The sequence below is a fragment of the Ctenopharyngodon idella genome, chromosome 7 (genome assembly GCF_019924925.1).
Source record: "Ctenopharyngodon idella isolate HZGC_01 chromosome 7, HZGC01, whole genome shotgun sequence".
NCBI lineage: Eukaryota > Metazoa > Chordata > Actinopteri > Cypriniformes > Xenocyprididae > Ctenopharyngodon > Ctenopharyngodon idella.
In genome coordinates, this window is record NC_067226.1 from 8,473,991 (window position 1) to 8,494,527 (window position 20,537).

Consider the following 20,537-nt stretch of genomic DNA (forward strand, 5'->3'; position numbering starts at 1 on the left):
ACGATCCTGTTTAATTCACTCTTCCAATTCATCTCTTCTGAATCAGTTTCTGGTTCAAACATATATGGCTAAATTAAACCAGCATTTACTACAGTAAAGTTAACCAAGTGGATAAGGTTTTCTGAGCTGGTGTGACTGAATGGAAGCAGAGACTATTTTGCATATTCATAGTCACCCTAGCAGGTGTGTGAGTCAAACAGATGAAGAGTCAGTCGGATAAAAATCCAATATGTTTAATCCAAACAGGCAAAGTAATCCAACATAGGCAGAGAAACACACCATAACATACACATAACCAGACAAAGACTAAGTGAACAGCAGGAACTTAAATACACAAAGGTGATGAGCTAAATGACAAATAGCTGTGACATTGCAACGGATTAGTGGCAGGGAAATCAAACAAAGGAACACAGGAAATGAAGAATTACAAACTAAAAGTCCATGAACAAAACTACACTGAACATAATTGTGACGATATACATGCAAATATTTCTTAAATATATACATGTATGTCTGTGTATTTATATATGCATAATAAATATACACAGTACACACACATATATTATGTAAACACAAACTTTTATTTTGGATGCGATTAATTGTTTGACAGCACTAATTTTAAGGCATGAAGAAATTATTTTCACAGGGAAAAAATGTTTAAATATGTCATTTTGGAGATCAAAGATGAGTTTTAAGGGATACAATTATTGACTACAGTGGAACTTTAAAAAAAGAATTTAGGGTGAATTCAGAATGAACACTTTTTGCTTTTAGTGTCCCAATCAACCTGAATTCATATATTGTCTAAAGGTTCTATAAACTGTAACTTAAAAATCCAGATTTTTCTGACTATTACACAACAATGCACTCTGGCCTGGCATACATGGGGTGAATTCAGATCGATTGTGACATTATTTCCAATTCATCTCAATGGCAAAAAGTGTCCCAATCACCCTGAATTCACCCTGGTTGAAAAAGTCTGCACATTTGCTCATATTTGCTTTTCGGTATTCCTGTGTTTGGTTTGGCAAAACTCTTTGACATCTCACACACTCCAGTTCCCTCAGAGTCTCTCAATACTGTAAACAAATTGGAAGATTGAGCTCTATAATACACTCTGGAGGTCGAAGATGTCAGTCATATTAAACTGACCAATAATGTCGAAGATGTCTTGCCCTCCGCTTCCTTATTGGACGACATTTCTTGAGTGTAATTGGTCAGTCCAGCGCCGTCAGTAGTGTTGTGATATCGCGATATTTCGGGCATATGTTCTCTCGCTGCAGAGCTGTAGCGGGCTGAGTGTGGGTGCTTGACTGCCAGTAGAGCCACCGTCTCTCTCGCAAGCGAACTGCAACCTGAGATATTGAGAGTGTTTACATTGCCTTTTAACTTTTGAATGGCCAGAGGAACAGTGTGCTTGAATGTTTCTAAGGTGAGTGAATACTGCTTCTCTTGCTTCTTGGTGAATAGGAGTGTTTTTGCTCATTTAGTTGCAGTGCTAACATGTCGACAGTGCAGTGCCTTTCAGTTGAGCACCAGGACTGCTAGCAGCTAGTCTCAGTCATTCTAGTTCGTTCAACTCTTAATTGCTGAAAATCAATGAACGATCAACTCTAGTTCCCATAGCAACATCACTGTATTCGTACCTTTTTGAAGGCATGTCCTTGCGACTGTCGGGGTAAATAAAGAACTTCCTGTCCCCTTGCTAATCAGTGCTAGTGTGGAATAAACAAAGTTAAAGCTCACATTTGTGTGATGACAGCTCCGTAACACTGACAGAACAACCGAAATGAGTTAGCTCATTCTATATCTGCACGGTCTGTCAGTGTTTGTCTTTCGTGGACTTGGCGTGTGCTGTACTATCAGTGATCGGACAGCAGGGCTCTCAGTCGCTAATAATGAATCTTTGCAGGATTGCCTCTTTTTTGGCATGTATTGTTTTGTCTACAAGATAGTATAGATACATTAATAGGTACGTTTTCACCGAGATGACAGCAGTTAATTTTGTGCTTTTATCAGCTGAAGTGGTCCTTGACATAGTGCAGAGATAACACATACCCGAAAATGAAATTATTATTATTATTAGATTACTATTGTGTTCTAAAGGTGTACACGGTAATGCTTTTATAAATAGATAAAAAAAAAAAAGTTTAGACAAGAAATAAAATTAAATTCACGTGTACATGAAGTCTCTAGACCTAAAGTCTAGATCAGTCTTTTACAAAAAAAACTATTTTGTTCTACATGTCAACATGCATTCGTCATGAAGAGACATCACATGACCAGCTGCATTATACAGTCGACCGAGAGACTCAATAACAGTAAGATAATAACAACAACATAATAATAATAGCAGCAACAGTAATAATATGTCTACTTTATTTATTACATGGCTCTGTCGAATACTTGGTTCTGATTGGTCAATTGCGGTCAGATATTTTCCAATATTCGCTGTCGTTATATATTACAATAGTATTATGACTATTTTTAATTTTCATTTTATTTTTAATATAAGTATTTTTGATGTCTTCATTTCTATTAGTTTTTAAAAATATTTCTATTTAATTTTAAAGATAAAACTGAACTAAGAATAAATATTTCAATGTTTTAACTTCCCTATTTATTTCAGTTAGTTTCCAAAGCAACATTTCTAATTTTCTTAGTTTATTTTTTTTCATCTCTCTCTCTCTCTCTCTCTCTCTCTCTGTGTATGTGTATATATATATATATTTATTGCACTCACTTTTTAAAAATGTAACACTATAATTTGTGTTATATTATTCTGGCATTAAATAAAAAAAAACCCAGTCAAGACAGCTGCAGTGAGGTTTGTAAAACAGCTGCTGAAGGAATGACTGTAAATTCGCCATCTTCCTCTCTTCTCACGGGCATAATCAATCTCTCTCAATATTATTTCCTTTTTTGGAAAGCCGAGGAAATGCAATTGCAAACTTTTTTTCTTTTGCTGTTGGAGGAAATGGGAATTTGAAATCTATAGAAGTTTAGCCTTCTATAGTTCTGTAGTTCAATGCTTCATCCTAAAAATGTGAAAATCATCTATAAAGTGCAAAACCATTCAGGTGAAAAGAGTCAGATATTGTAGTGAAGGACTTTTATATCAAGAATGTTATGAACAGTTTTTTGTGTATCGTTTCAGATTGCCACTAAAAAAAGCAGCTAGCACCCAATTTTAAGTATGCATGCTGGGCTAACACTATCATTTGTGCATGGCAGACACCTGGACCTGTAACAAATTGGCTGCAGTATGGGCTTTACATTAGCTAAGTGCTATCTGAAATGGCTACATGAGTCGGTTATAGTTTCAGGGATCAGGTGTTCAAACTGGACAGAGCGCAGTCATCATATTTGAGCTGTGTGGAATTGGCAAACTGTCCATCTGATAGCCTCACTTGCAGAAAAAAGTCTACTGAGGTAAGATTTCTGGAACTTTTTTTTTTTTAGTTCTAGGTTGTGCCAGCTCTGCTGTCTCCAGAAAGAAAGAAATAGCTATTCTGTGCTGTTCTTCTTCAAGTAGAGAGTCTGGAGTCACCACTTAGGTGTGAATGAGGCAGTAAAAAGTAGGTGAAGTCTTCATTTCACAAGTATATAATGTAAATGTTGGGGTGGTTAATTGGTGATTTTTGAGTTTTTCAAATAACGTGAAAATGTTTGCATTTATGTATTTTTGAGTTAATAACAAGATAAATGATTTACTGAAAAATTGTGATAGGGAAAAAAGCTCCAGTTTTGCATTTCTTGTTTGTAGGGCTGCACAATTTGGCCACAAATTTGATTAACAAATCTTATTTAAACAAAATAAGAAATATTACAATTGTAGAATTTCACTATATAATAAAAAATAGTATTTAAGAAAAATATAATCATAACAAATCATATAAACATTTTATTTTGGCTGAAAAAAACGGAGAGTCCTTTATAGCTTCCCTTTTGTTGACAACAGCCGGATTATAAGCGCTTCCTGTTACAAGTTTGGAAAGATGGTTGGCACAAGTTGCGTTCCCGATTTAAAGATGGGGTGGAGTCGCTCTGAGATGTTAAAAACACAGCACGTATATTTATTTAATTAAATCACAGCATTTCTTATTTAAGCCATATCACAATTTGGTTTTTATTTCGATTAATTGTGCAGTTCTAATAGGAAGAGAGAGTTTCTCTGACTTTGCTAATTTGTCTTTTATACCCATTAACTATCTGCATAGCCATATAACTGAGGTGAACAATTCTCAATGGCTCTGTCACGTTCCACTGTCTCTAATCAGCTTTATCACATGCAGCACATTTGCACTTTTAAAGAAATGAATTAAAACTATCTAAATCCAGTTTCGCACAAAAGCATAACAAGTCAGTCTCCTCGGAGAACAAAACATCACCTTTAATTTTTGTGATCTCTTGCCTTTACTTGTCTTTTTTATCAACCTTTTATCACAACTTAACGGGATTACTTCAAACCCCATAGTTCAGTTTGATTAAGAGGGATATGATATTTTGTCACACTAATTATATTGGAAGGTGCATGGGGGAATTCTAGTTGATTTTGGCCAAGGGGGAAATTTGGAGCACAAAAGAGTGTAAGTAAGAAAAGAGGACAAGTAAATTGGCAAGAGCTTGCACTCATTTTGAGTCCTGGTTTTCAAAAGGCCGCTGAGAGTATGTTGGTGTTCAGCTTCTGTGGCGGCATTGTTTTGTGGGTGGAGGAAGAAGACCTTCATCTGTTCATAACAATAAAGCACTGTTATAGTTATCATGTGGGGAAGTGTCTACATAAAGTCACTGTAGAGAATGCTTTCAGGCTACTATTCACTACTATTATTCAGGCTTCAACATGAAAAGACCCTATTCACCTGTTATAAAATAGTAGTATGTTGATTTGGAAGAAATTGTGTGCCATACTTGAGCTGACAGAGTCCAGTTCTCTGTGATACTGTTGTAAGCACATGGCCAGGGCCTCCTGTGGGGACTAATAACAGTCAAATGTGGGAAGTCGGTCTCATTTGGCCCTTGGCTGGACACTTCCTGAGCCCTTGGACACAGGGCCACTCGTAATTTGGATCACTCAGATGCTCCTGATGACTGGAGAGCTGGCCAACGAGTAGTGCTGGCGCAGGCATCGCTAATCCACCGCTGCCGCGCTCTCCCCCCAAACAGGAAGGTTTAAAGGAAACTCGAGCGAAAGCTTGCTCTGCCGAACTGGGACAGAAAACACTGTGTATGTAAGGGGCGCTAATGGATTTCAGGCATCCGAGATCAATAACACCAGGAGACAGAAAAGGTTTATGGCTTTCTTGTAACCAATATGCTAACTGTGTTGCTGGCTTTGAAATCGACATTTTTCTCAATTGAGGAATAGAAGGTTGTACTTCAGCAGAGTGTATGTTCTTCTGTTTGTTTCCCATGAAAGATATCCATTATTTTGACAGAGTGTATTTTGAAGTAGGGGACACTCTTTTAAAAAATGAATTCACTTTCTTAATAACTTTTTCATTTGCTGAATGTACAGATTGTGTGTTTTTTGCACTTCTGTTTTTTACACGATTGCAACACCACTGAACTGAACAAACCATTTTATTTATAACAATCACTCCCTCCTTGCATAGAAAACAAAGCAAATCTTATGTATACACCAATAAATAGAGGGTCTGAAAGTGCAAAAAATAAAAATGCACTGTTACTAAACTGTTTTTGTTGAAAATTAGTAGTCTTTCATGTTAATTTTAATCTTCATATTACAAAAATAATTTTATTTATAAAAAGCATCAGCAGCGACCCTAATGTTAACAATAAGCAAAATAAATGTAGAATGTCTAATGTTTTCAAATGGAGAAAATAAATTAAAGACCAACTTTGCAGAAATGTAATACTTCATTTTAAACTACAGTTTTAGTAGATTTATAAGCTATAGTACCAGAAAGGTACTCAAAACATATTTAAAACTTCGACTCTTTTGTTTCAAATCAGTGGTTCGGATTGTGTGTCAAACTGCCAAACTGCTGAAATCATGTGACTTTGGCGCTCCAAACCACTGATTCGAAACAAAAGATTCGAAGCAGTGTTTTGAAATCGCACTAGATATTGTTGAAAAGTCGTTATTTTGTTTTTTTGGCGCACAAAAAGTATTCTCGTCGCTTTATAATGTTAAGGTAGAACCACTGTACTCGCATGAACTGTTTTAAATATGTTTTGAGTACCTTTCTGGATCTTGAGAGGTTCGGTGACATTGCTGGCAATGGAGGCCTCACTGAGCCATCAGATTTAATTCAAAATATCTTAATTTGTGTTCCAAAGATGAACGAAGGTCTTATGGGTGTGGAACGACATGAGGGTGAGTAGTAAATGACATTATTTTCATTTTTGGGTGAACTAACCCCTTAAAGTTACAAAAGCGAGCAGGAAGAGATTTTTCTCTTTTTTTTTTTTTTGTTGTTGTTTGATTAGCATTAATAATGACAGCCAGTAAATTTGGATGCTGTCCCTTAAAGACTGACTGCACCGATCCATTATACTCATGCATTCTTTCTCAACTATACCTTCACTTAAGACATTAATGGCTCTGTTTACTTACAAATACATGGTCACTTTGACACATAGGTATGTGTATTTAACCGTTTAAGCCCAATTAGGTGGCAAAAGCACTTGCTTTTAAACCGCAATGCTTAAAAACGCATGCAAACGATATGCTTTGCGTGATCGCGCAACACAGCAACGGCACGTGAGCGTAACCGTGATAGAGACAATAGTCCAAAATCTCTACCTGTTGACAAATTTCTACCGGTTAATCGTGTCTAGTGGTATATCGCCTACCCCTAAAGTATATGATGCTTAGTTTTTAAAATCTGTTGACATTTTAAAAGTCATGTAGTCTATTCCAGCATATGTCGGACTGAAATCCTATCTGTTAATTTTTTTGCAAATTTGGAATATCAGATTTAAATAATGGGACTGTAGTTTGGCTTCAGGCATGTATACTATATACAGTTGACGTCACCATTGTGAGTTTTGCTTTGATAGACACAGTATTCTTAAACAGACAGAACAACGCTGTTGCTCACTGTCACTGGGGGAACTACGTTTCATTCCTTCTCTTACTCTGGTCAGCAAATAATCTTCGTCTTGGCTTGTCCTCAGTTTCATATCCCCTTTCCAGATATCCATTGACAAGCCTTGATCTTAGTATTTCTGCTTGTGTTTGGTGCATCTTGGGCTGTCTTCCAGCCTTTTTTCTCTACAGCCAGTGTGCGTAGCAGTCACTGCTGGATAGTTTCTGTCTGTTTGGTAAATGACATTCATCTCATACCATAAAGTCTGCTCTTAAAAGTCTTTTAAGCTCTGCATGTCAGAGGCCTTTAATGAAGCCGTTTTAGTGCAGTGCTGCCTTGTTTTTTTCTTTCTTTCTGATCTGGTTTGCTTCTCTTTGAAATGCTGTCTTCTGTAGACCACAAATTGGTTGTTAGATTCCTGACTAAATTGGCTTTCAAGTATTGAAAAAGTTGTTTTTTCTTTGTGTTTATTTTAAAATAAACATGTTCTGCAAGGTTTTTCTTTTGGTTTTCTGCTTTGTAGCCTAAATAAATAACAAAAAGTTTGTGTGATATGAGCTGAATTCGCAGAGGGACTGTAGACATCTCATCTGTTGTGCTCCAGTACACAAGTGTCATTCATGGTCCATGGGGATCATCTAAGGGTGTTTGTTTATCCTGGCAGTTGAGCCCCTTGCTGTGTCACCCGGGGCGCCTCCAGCCCAGTTTGGTTTACAAACGCACCCATTCATATTTCAGTAATGCCCGACTGTCCTAGCCTCAATAGTCCAAGTCCCACCAGCGAAGAATTTGGGCCCTGTCTGCTCGGCATTAAAAAAAAACAGTATTTTAATAACAATACAGCTGGTGTTGTTCTTTCTCTTATCTGTTGTTTTAGCTGCTGAACGAACAAAGCAAAAAGAGGGGGTGTTGGGGTTCAGATAGCAATTATTATTTGGCAAAGCAGCCACAAGCCAGACTTTATAAGTGCATGCCAGCTTTGTGACGTTGTCAGAGTTATGGAAGTGATCAGACTGCACACACTGGGTTTTGATTGAGGAGTTCTCGTTGGGCTGCTATGTTTCCTGCTGTCCAATAAGCTGTCAAGCTATTGACATGACTGTTGGACATGTCACACCCCACCTGCTCTGCTCCGCCACCCAGCTGAGATCAGATGCAAGGGCCTGGACCCTTCCCAAGCTCCTGATTTTTCAGTCTCTTTAGTGCTCCATAGGACTGGGCAATATGTAAAAAATATCTTATCGATAATCACCTTAAAATCCGATAATATCGTCTACCTGAGACTTTTTAAATTTGTAATCAATCTATAATGTTTTTTTTTTTTTGAATTCATTATGTAGACTTCATTATGTAGACTAAATCAATATTCAGAAACAGGTTCAGTTACATAGGCTGCTGCCATTTTTTTCCTGTTTAACTTTTATTAGACTGCAGATCAAAATAGAAGAATACTTGATATTATTTTTAAAATGGGAGAAAGCCTATTCCAAATTTATAGGATCCAGTTTCATTGTTTATTTTTACTGCAGAACAAAATAAATTGCATAAAAATGGATAGGAATGTTAACTTAAGAATAAAAACATCAAAATCATGATGTGTAATCAAGAAGAAATATTTGACAAAATTACAAAAATAAGGATAAATGATGTTTAACGGAACGCATCTCTAAAAGTCGCATACACCGACACATTGCCGTTACAACAGTCAGCGCTGATCAACAAATAAGCAAACAAGATATAGATTTGGCTAATTAAAGATACAAAAGTTATTCAGTCAAGATCAGTGAGTGAATTTTTTTTTTTTTTTTTTTCTTCATTAACATTAATGACAGGTGGCAGCGGGTATGATAATATAGGCTCCTGTCAATGCACGGATCCTATATAGGCTGTTACATGCGCTTTCTTTCTCAACTGTTTACGTTCACATAAGACAAAACCGACTGTGTTTACAGGGATATTTTTATATAATTTAGTGTGAATTTGTCCGTTCAAGCGCAAGAAGATGTGAAGTATTCACACTTTATAAGAGTGTGGAAACTACAGATGTGTGTGCAGCACAGAAAACAACACGTGAATACAGTGATATGTACACAGGAATCAATAAGTGGAATCGAAATATGAATTTTATAATAAGTATTTGATTCTTGACCTTAATGCGGTTCCAGATAGTGTTGTCAAAAGTACTGGTACTTCGGTACCAAGTCGGTACTGAAATTTTGAAAATGTGACGATATCAGCATTTCTGTAGTACTGGCAGACTCCTTCCTATGCGAGGAGTGCTCTCTGGGTAGAGAAGAGGAGGGGATAGAAGAGTCCCTAACCCTCCTGGGCATAAACTGCCTGAGAGCAGCCGACTGGGACTTGGCAGCCCGAAATTTGTCAAGCCCAATGACCGCCTCCTCGAACACGCAGCCACCGAGCCCGGCATGGAGCACCCTATAGCACGCGCAGTGTGTTTGGTCTGCACTATCGCAGTCGCTGAAGTGCAGATGAAGAAACACTCGAATAATAATCAAAAATTCGGGTCAGATAAACTGTAGCAGAAGGGCTAAAATGGCCGCTTCGTGAAGGCAGAGAAATCTGAGGAGCAGATGGCGCGTTCGTCAGTATAGGATGGCGACGTAAGAGTGTAGGGGTGGCGCCTGCGCCATCAGCCAATGAATTGGCGTGATTCTATACGGTCTTCAGACAGTCGGCACACCCAGTGGGCGTTCCCATTGCGTCATAGCTACGCAGCGTCCAGTGAACCTATGAAAGAGAACTCTTCAGACCTTTTACAACAAGTGTCAGTTGCTTGTAACATCAAGAGATGAAATGAAGATATTATTAAAGCAAAATGGTCTCTTTCCTGCTCATGTCCCACATCCCTCTCAAAGCGCAGAGCAGTAGGCTATATGACGCATCTTTGTGTAGAAATAAAAAAACGAATGTTTTTTTTTTTTTTTTTAAATAATATTTATCTTTCTTATTATTTAGGTTACCATTATTTACCGATATTTATTTTCATAGTTTTATAGGCTGTAGTGTGTCGTTTCATTGAAGGAATAGCTAAAATAAACACGCACGTCTGTTTCAAAATGGATGTTTGAGCTTTTTTTATTTTTTTTTTTTATTTATATATATATATATATATATATATATATATATATATATATATATATATATATATATATATATAAAATTTCAAAATTTATTTCATTGAGGTATATATACACACACGCTCCAAATATTTATATGTATGATTACCATATTTAATATGCTTTTAAAATAGGCTATATAAAATAGTAAAATAGTTACAACAGATTTTGCCGTGGTACCGAAATTGGTACCGAGAACCGTAAAATTTTTATGGTATTGGTACCGACTACTGGAATTTTGGTACCGTGACAACACTAGTTCCAGAATTAGAATCGATAGGGCTGGGCGATATGGCCAAAAAAATGATCGCAATAAAATTTTTAATTTCAGTCGATAACGATAATTATCATAATACATGTCAAATCTTTATTTTTAAAGGCAGTTTAAAGTTTAAAGGCAGATTTTGCTCCTAAGTTGTAGAAACCAGACCATTAATTGTGTCTTTATTGTCAGAACATGTCTTTATTGTTTTTTAATTCTTTACACTTTTTCAGTCGTTTTTCCTAAACAAAATAAATATCTTTATAGAAAAATTAATTTCTTAGTTTTTGCATGTTCTAACTGGTATTGTTAATATTGTTTCAAATCATGAAATTGGTTTGTGTTGCCTGACTTTCACGCATATCTTCGTAACCACAATTTAATTTAACCATTAAAATGGAGTCAAAAAAACAAAAAAAATGGAATCCTAAAAATTAAAACGGGAAAAAAAAACTGAATTTGAGAAAAAATAAAACGGAATTTGGGAAAAAATAAAACGGATTTCATAGGGCCCTACATCTGCTAAAGTAAGCTCGCGCTGTGCTGCCATTTGAATTATGAAAACATTAAGGATAAGGATAAATGGTCCATGTGGTGTGGTTCAAATGAGTACTGCTTTTTCATTCCGCTTTTGGTGCATAAACATTATTTCGAACCTTTATCGAACTCTTATCGTTTTATCGAGGAAAATTATATCACGATAATTATCATTATGGTTTTATCGCCCAGCCCTACTCTCAACCCTAATAACTATTATAGAAAACATTAGATATGTATGGTAATTGTGGGGCTCTGTAAAATATATTTTGCAGCTATATTTTGCCTAGTTTTATCATTTTTTTTCATTTTTTCCGATATTGTCCATGATCGTCTGGATATAATTGACATTGCGATACTTGGAAGACATTGTCGATATACAATAATATCGCCATATCACCAGCCCTTCTGCTCCAGTGAGTTTTCAGTATGCCTGATCGAGTTAGTCAAGGCATCACTGACGGTTGAGTTGATCTATGAGTTACTGTCACACTCCTGCACAGCTGTTTTTTTTTTTTTTTTTTTTTTTGACAAAATTTGCTGTTATGAAACCATAATATATTACATAAAAGAGTCCTGACGATTTGAAGAGTTTTTAGAAAAACATTGTACTTTTTCCTTTAGTTTTCCAATTTTCGGCCAAGATATGTTGCACTCAGACCTCCTACAAGGATCTACTTTCACGCCATGTCGCCTCTCAATAGTTTGCAGGTGTGAAGAGGATAAGAATGTGAATTTCTGTGAAAGACAAGGTGCAACTGTAGATCTTTGCCTTGATCTTCAGCAAATATTGTGCTGGTGATTATCTTGAAGCTTCTTAAAATCCATCAAAGGCTTGCGTCAGATGAGAGCTTCGGTGTCTTATGACAAGCATGAACCTTTTGATTTCAGCTAATACAAAGAAAGTTTCACAAATCTGTAATGCAGTTTTGATGTGACCTGTTTTGATGTTGACCTGTTTTGACCGAAAAGGCTGCATTTTTTGAAAAGGACAGTTCTGCCCAGACTCTCCTGGGCATTGTCAATTCAATTTTGTTATGGCACCTTTCACAATGCATGTTTTCTGAAATCAGCTTTAGAAAGATCAATGCTTTAAACCCCCAGTGACAGTAGCACGAAAACTCCCTTCCTATATTACGTGTTTATCTTCTGGTTGGTACTTATTTGTCCTTTATAGTTCTAGCCAGATAATTAACAGACTGCAGCAATTAAGAGTACTGGAGGAGAGCTTTGAAGTCTTATAGTGTTATTGAAGGGATGCAGAAAGTAGATGGAGTAGCTCCACAGACACTGTTTAGATCTCACAAACACCTCTTGAACCAGTCATTTAGAGAGTCGGTTTAAAAGTTTAGTTTTGATTATTATTATTATTGTTATTATTTTTTAAAAAATCCTTTCCACATTTTTAACAGGCAAACAATTCAACCACAACTATATATCAAGCAATTCTGTGCATTTGCAACTTAAAAACAAATTAGCACCTAAATGTTTTTAAGTCTACAACAACTGATGGCATTGTCCTGACACTATCCAAGATACATTGCATATGCATTGCATAGACATAAGATCACATTTAGCTGAATAAAGATATTGATCTCAAATATCTATCATTTCCTGAGTCCCTCAGTGTCTGCAATAAGACTGTCTTAGATAATGCTTTCATATAAATTCAGGTGCCCTTCTTTCTAAACTTCTATTTATAAAGTTTGGCAGTTAGATACACCCTTTTTCCACAGGGGGAAGTAATGTTTTTTTTACAGAGCTTCACAGGCTGTCTGAAAAATCCCTTCAAAGTGCGCAGTTCTTATTTGCCCATCTCTCTGCATGCATAATAGCTCTTTTTTTAGGCGTCCTTTGTGCTGCTTTGGCTCCTTTGGCTGATGGAGTGCTTTGAGGTCAAGAGAACCACTATTTATTAGGCCTTCTTCAGTGAAACCTATAGGAGAGTTCTTGAAACTGCGAATATATGCTGCATGGAGATAGAACAGGTATAGTTTAGTTCAATTACGGTTATAACTTATATTGTCTTCTTGTTTCTACCTACTATATTAGTACAAGCCTGTTGTACCGATGAGTTTTATGACGTTTATTATATTTCACACAATATGAAGCGTTGGTTTTCACTCTAGAAAATCACTGTAAGAGCTTAATAAAACACAGTGCAAGTGTGCATTAAAATATTATCCATAAACACACTCTCTCTCTCTCTCTCTCTCTCTCTCTCTCTCTCTCTCTCTCTCTCTCTCCCTTGCATTATTATCAAGATACACAGCAAGGTACACAAACACTCGTTACAACTAACAGTAAACAAATATATAAAGACCTTATGCCTTTTCGGGTGGTGCTTAATAAACTGGTAAACTTTATATCCGTAAATCAACTCCGATGAACTGTAATAAAGTGCTCACACCTTCATTACTTCCATATCCAGTATCACTCTGGAAACTATGTTTTGTATTGTCACTTTGTATTGACATTCGTTCACAAAGCAGTCCGGTGTGAAATGATTCATGCAGACATAAACAAATTTCGGTAGAGTTGAGGGAGCATTTTCTTCAAAAACAAAATGAATCCACCTCGTCTTCAGCGGCTCAGATTCAGGGAGTAAATGGACAGAGCTATGTGGATTAATCCATCCAGCTACAGAACACCTAAAATGCTTGGGAGACATTCTCGTCAGTGCAGCAATGACGGACTGTGAACTTGCCGTAAACTCGCTCAGGGCGGTTCTATGTTAAAACGGCAGTGTCTGTCAACATTCGTGGGCGGGGCCTGTGACTTTTGTGACGTCACATTGCCAGGGATCTGGAAACGGCTTGTTCAGAGACACTGCTTATGATTTATGGGGATTAAAAAAAAGGAGTGGTTGGATTTTTATCATTATAGGGTGGTTGTGTACACACACTGCCAACACACATTTATAGCCAAACACCATGCAAAAGTGAATTTTGCATAATAGGTCCCCTTTAATAATAATATGGCTTTGTGGAATCCAGATGTCAAAGCTACATGAATCCGTCTGTAATGAGCGAGACTGGTGTAAAGAATGGTAAAAGTGCTGATTGCTTTGTATATCCACAGTTCTAGCTCTTCTAGTTTCCCTTTTTGAATGCGGAATACAGACTACTGCCACCTGCTGGTATGGGAGAGTTATGTCCTCTCACGCAGGCGCAGAACGTACATGCTAGTTGGCTGTCAGTTGTAGTCTGTGCGGTGTGTTCAAGCTCAACTTTTTTCGCGGTTCGCTTCTAACGTGCTTTCTGAATGCAAAACCAAGGAGAAAAGCCACTTATTTTAATCTAACAAGATTGAATTTGCCTCTATATTCAAGTGTTCTATTTTAATGCTTTCATTTTGTCTTTTAGGCTTTAGAAAAGAAAACAATATGTAATAAAGATGTTTTATTGATGCCAAACAACAATAAAAGTATAAATAACAACAATAAAAGGTTTCTGTTATTTTTATTTATTTATTTTTTTTGGCGGTCCTTATTGAACTCAAATATATAATAAAAATAATAGTAATCATCATCATAATCCACAAAAAAGATGAGAAGAAAATTAACTGAGGCCCTGTCACAGCAAGTGAACCAAAATGAGATTTGAGGCAAGGTGTGGAACAGTGTGAGTGTAATAAAAACCTTTTCTCAGTCCGTTTACTTATGGTTCAATTAAAGGAACTGAACGGAGTTTGATTCTTTTAAGACTTTGTGGGAAAATATCCTATATGACCTCTTCCTAAAAAAACAAAAAAAAAAAACAACAACAACTCTCAAACAAGTTGAGAAAGTTACCAGCTGTGATAATGAACGGAAACAGTATTGTCTCTATTTGATGATTGCTTTCAAAATAAGCCTGTCTTTTTATTTGGCAAGAAACAGAGTTGTTGAGAAAACTGAGGGTTTTCACCAGGAAGTGTTTTCCAAGCAGACAGCCTTGAAATAAATCCTGCTGTGCATCCTGTCTTCAGATATTTTGCAGAGAAACACGGGTATGGAAATTGTAAACCTTGCAAATGTTTTTGTGCTCACTTTGAAGAGGAGCAACAGCTTAGATATCTGTTAATGTGGTGAGTGCTCTGAAAGCCCTCTGACTGAAACATGTCATTTCCACAGAAGGCAGGAAGTTAGATTCAGTTCCAGCAGTGTACATCAAAGAATGCTCTGAAATCTGGAAAAAAAGCTCTCTGTGGACGCAGGATGATATGACTCATATTGGTGGATGATTGCTTTGCTTTGCTGTGTTTGTGCTCTCCAGTTAAGTGCCCTTAAAATTCAGCTGAGATTTTTCAGGATTAGATTTCATCATGTCAGAATTGTTTTTATAATCAATAGAGCACCACAGTCTTTCTAATTTGCAGTTACGTGCAGTGTGAGGTTTTTACCATGCCAATTTATTCCAGGTTCAGAGGGGCTGAAGCACATTTTCACCTCAAAATGACCCACGTTAGCATGGTATTTCAGTCATGCAATAAAATTCTTTACTTTGCTCCTCGTAGTGCTGTACTGCAGGCACACACACGCTCTCAGAAACCCATTGCACCTAGTTAGTTGTCTCTCTCCCCTCAGGCCTATGTGGAATATTTCAGCCTGTTTGGAAGATGGGGGTGGGGAGCCCAGCGTGGGCTCTCTCACTGGGGAATGAAGTTTTTCACATGCTCAGTAAGAGGATTTTTCTCCCTGTTGACTGCCATGATGCCAGGTAGGGAGCTCAGCAATGGGGATGTGGGTGTTATCAGAAGGTTTAGAAGATAAGCATGGTGAAGAAGAGTCAAGCGGCTTCCTCTGATCACCTTTTATTGTTTTTTAGCTCATCGGTGATCCAGAGACAAAAAGAAGAAATCTGCATTCTGTTTTATGAATATTCATGAATGTTTTGTGGCATCTTATGTTAATATCAAAACCAATATCAACTTTCAGACCAGGGGCCAGTTGCATAAACTTCCAAGACTTACAAGCTAGTCATCACATTTTTTTTTCGTTAAGACTGTTCATAACCTTAAGTCAGTTATATTAAAATGTAGATTGGTCTAATTTGATACTGAAAAGTAAGACTTCTTGCCCCACTTGACGGAGCTGTAGCTCAGCTCAGGGTACTTGCGTTCTTTTGTTCCAGTGATTTGTTAATCATTTACTGTGTTTTAATTCCTTGATAACTGAAACATCTGAATTTCTGTGATGTGCTGAAGACTTTTTGAATCGTTTTGTTGTAAAAAGTTAACATTATCTTCTAGACTTGTCATAGTTTTTGTTGTTGAGTATGAGAATGAGTTGTGAAAGTTGTCATACAAGATGAGAGGATACACAATGAGAACGAGACGAGACAACTATTTTAACATTATTTTTAAGAAATCTTCAATGAGGAAATAGTCTTTTATTTGACTGAAAGTAAAAAAAAAAAGCAGAACAATGGGTAATAGAAATAAACCCAAGTTAACAATAGTCTTTAAAATGACTTAAAATACATATATAATAACAATGAGGCAATAATAATTGGTTCAAATAAAGTATCAACAGCAAGTAATCATATGGTTTTACAGAACAACACTGTTAAAATGCATAATATACATAGAAACAGTCAACTTATGTACATTATGATAACAAATGCCTGCAGAGGGTGCCAGTGGCCTGGTGATTGTTGTTACACATTACAGCATGATCAAATCCTTGTTTAATATCGGCCAAACAACATTAAATTTAAATGTCCACTTAATCTTTAATATTTGGGCACTTCTTTACTATATAAATGCTACAGCCACTGTCACTTTAGTTCTACTTTCTGAGTACAAATTATCAAATGCAGTAAAAGACACAAACTCAACTCCGCCATGCTGATATCGCAAGACAGCTTTCAGCTTGACGAAAAATAATGTCACATTTTAATATTGCAAGATCTCGTGGCACGAGATCTCATTACACCCCTATGGAGTTACATTTATGAGTGTGAAATAGCCTGTTGTTTTTGCAAATTACAAAAATTATTTTAGATATTAAATATTTAATGTTATAAATAATAAATATTTAATATTTTACATTTTTATATTTAACATTTTTGGTCTTTTTTTGAAAAGGCCATTGAAAATGTTGTCATGGCAAGTAAAAATTTGAAATACTACTACAGCTTGCAGAAAGAAAATAATAATATTTATATATATTTCATGTGGGGGGTGTTTTTGGGAGAGTTTGGTGAGATGAAAGTATAATGCAGATTTAGCCGCCAATGCGTCAATGTTTTTGCATTTGTGCTTGTGGTTTCTGTCACAGTCACTCATGTTTGGCCTGTGAGAACTTGCCATATGCTGCTGTCTGAACGCATACCAAAGGCTTTATATAGAACCGCTCTCTGATGTGTCAGCACTGTTTAACTCCATTTTGTTTGCTAGTTTGTCGTCTCTAATTAATGTCTCTGAGTGGTTCTGACTAGTCATAATGGTTGTTTGAGTAAGCTCTGAAAACACTGGAAAAGTCTGAAATGTCTATAGTGTTGCAAGTCCCTGCATTGGGATTAAAGTTAATTCCTAAATGTCACCCTCTGTCACGCGCTTCATCTTATCCATCCGAAAGGACTTTCTTTGTTCAATAGTTTTTCTTTTTGTCACTGTTAGATAAGCTTGGCTAATCAAGCCATGGCGGTCCTCTGAACGTCTGTCTCTTAACTCTTTCCTGATTCTGCATCTGTTAAGAAACTCTTGAGTCTGAGCTGTCATTTCATTTTCCCCTTTTTTTCTTATGGCTTTATAATGAGAATTAGGGATGATTTTAGTGACACATTCATCTCACCTCTGGGTTTAATTTAAGATTATTTAAATTTCCATAGAAGGAAGGAGAAAATTAATTAAAAAAACAATGTGAATTCTTGGATACTTAAAATGTTATATGAAAAACAGCCTTAGGCCTTTTTCCACCTAATTTCATTTGCCTTTTGTTTGTGTTCTGTGTAAGAATTTATTAGGGATGCACTGAAATTTCAGCCACCGAAAATTATCGCTCCATATTTTTGCAGAGCTCAGTTGCTCACAGCCCATTCATGTACCACTCATGCTCATTGGAAAAGCAAAATCCCCACTATGCTCTGCTCACATGCTCTGATAATAATAGCTTTGTAAGACTATGCATTATTTGGATAATTGGTGAAAAAATAAATCTGTTACTCTACCCATATCAATCCCTAATTCTTTTTTCACTTCGCTTAATGGCCCCTAGGGTCAGTCTTGATAAACTGGCTTTGGATTATAATCAAAGAGGACTGAGACTTCCAAATTTTAAGATGCATTATTGGGCAGGTATTTGGCTCAGATGTTTGCTGTTACCCCCTTTCCCACTTGGCTTACTATAGAGAAATCTGAGATAAAAGAAGAGATCCCTGCCAATATCTTATATACATGGGATGACAAACTGATCAAAAGAGAAATGAATAACCCCATGATTATTAATTCAGTTCAGACTTGGTATAAACTGTGATCGATGTTGGGACAGGATAATTTTCTTTCCCCTAAAACACCTTTGTGGGGAAACAGATTGCTACCAATGTGTCAGCAAAACAAAAATTTTAAGATATGGGCAGATAAGGGAATTACACATTTGGAGCATTGTTTTGAGGATGATGTTTCAATGTTGTTTGAACAGTTAAAAAATAAATATAATTTGAGTAATAAAGAATTCTTTAGTTATCTTCAACTTCGCGATTGTTAAGTTTTTACTTTGACCCTTATCCTAAGATACCTGATTTGACATGTATTGAACAACTCTGCTATCCAGATAAACCACTATATAAAACCATCTCTAGAATTTACGAATATCTCAAATCAGCCTTTAGATGACCCTGATAAATCCAGAAGTAGATGGCAGCAGGATCTGGGAGTAAGAATTGATGGGGACCTGTGGGGTCAATTATGTAAAGGTGGGGTCACCTCAACCCTGAATTCTAGGTATAGATTAATTCAATTTAACTTTTTACACCAGCTTTACTACACTCCATCTAGATTACATAAATTTAACAATAGTATTTCACCCCTCTGCTTCAGATGTGGTACAGAAGAAGGAACATTTTTGCATTCTACCTGGTTGTGTCCTAAAGTGAAGGTGTTTTGGGTGCAAGTATGTCAAAGTATATCACAGATTCATGGAATTGATTTTCCAGTGGATCCTGAGGTGTGTTTATTAGGTAATTTTACCAACTCTAACCTCCGAAATAGTCAAGCTGTTAAGCTTACGGAAATGTTGTTAATAATAGCTAAAAAATGTATTGCTTTGAAATGGAAAGCAGACACTGATGTGCCAATTGGAATTTGGTTTGTCGGAGGTTTGCAGCTGTGTACCTGTAGAGAAGATTACATATTCAGTGAGGGGCAGGGGTGATCTATTTTATAAAATCTGAAAACCCTTTTTGAATTATATAAATATAGTGCCACATGACTTGATTTGATAGAGTTGTTTTTTTTTTTTTAACTGTTTTACATGCATCTCAATGTTTTCTTTTTTTCTCTCTTTTTGTTATTATTATTTATTTTTGTTTTTGCTTTATTTTTCTCTTTTGTGTTTTGTCAGATGTTCGTTGTTATTGTCATATTTGAAAAACGCAAAATAAAATTTTCAAAAATAAATCTGTTAAATCTGATGGCATATAATTGAATAAAGAATAATATATTGATATTGAATTTTATATTTTCTGTCCAATTTTAGTGTTACTTTCAATGAAAGTGTGGTTATTTTATTTTATTGGCTTGTATTTTAATTTAATTAAAAAGTTTAATATTAATTAAATTATACAAAAAAGCTATAACATAATAAATTAATGTTAAAAAGCATTTTCGGTTTTTGGCCAAGTGCATCCAGAATTTTCGGTTTCGGCCAGAATTTTCATTTTGGTGCTTCCCTAGAATTTACGATGTACAGGTCCTATCAGTATAGCCCGATTAAATGTGTTTTTTATTTTTTTATAAAGCTATCAGTGTATGTATGTAAAAGATCAAATTAATTTATGCACATGGGCCCTACATTGTTTATGTATGACCTACTTATTTTCAACACAAGTTAAATTAATAATTTATTCAGAGTCTAAAAGATTTTAATCCATGGCACACATTTTCTTTTCTTTTTTTACAGGTGAACAAAGTTGACACTGTGTAATTTTACGTTTTGGTATCGACCAAAGTACTGGTACTATTGATGTTGGTAGATTGTAAACAGTGGATTGTCTTGCACCTCCTTCCCATCAGCTTTGTGTGTGCTGCCTTTTGCATAGAAACCGCATTAAGAAACCGAAAGACAACAGAACAGACATGCTAGAACACTTCCAGCTGTCGTTTGCAGCCTCTGTGCAGAGAAGCTTTGTCACTATGACAAGAATAGGAATTTTCGACAGTTCTTCTGTGCTTGTGGGGTTTTGTTTCAAGCATTTGATTTGTGTGGTGTCAGCCCCAGGCTTGGTAACATTCATTTGCTGCACTGAAAAGACCTCAGGAGAGACTGATGGGAAGACTTGATTCCAGATGCTCGCTGAAGATCATCATCATCTATATCTACGAAACAGCTTCTTCCATCCCCTA

At 36.2% G+C, this 20,537-nt stretch overlaps 1 protein-coding gene across 3 annotated transcripts in view; it reads left to right on the forward strand.

Annotated features, from left to right (window-relative positions):
- The first annotated feature begins 1,266 nt into the window (after positions 1 to 1,266).
- The window catches only part of glceb (glucuronic acid epimerase b), a 50,933-nt gene continuing 31,662 nt past the window's right edge, over positions 1,267 to 20,537 (forward strand). For 2 of the 3 annotated variants that reach the window (XM_051898650.1, XM_051898652.1), the window contains exon 1: positions 1,267 to 1,432. The gene's annotated coding sequence lies outside the window, so the exon portion shown is untranslated. Of the gene's footprint in view, positions 1,433 to 3,462; positions 3,579 to 20,537 lie in introns of all 3 variants that reach the window. The other variant, XM_051898651.1, reaches the window with a different exon arrangement.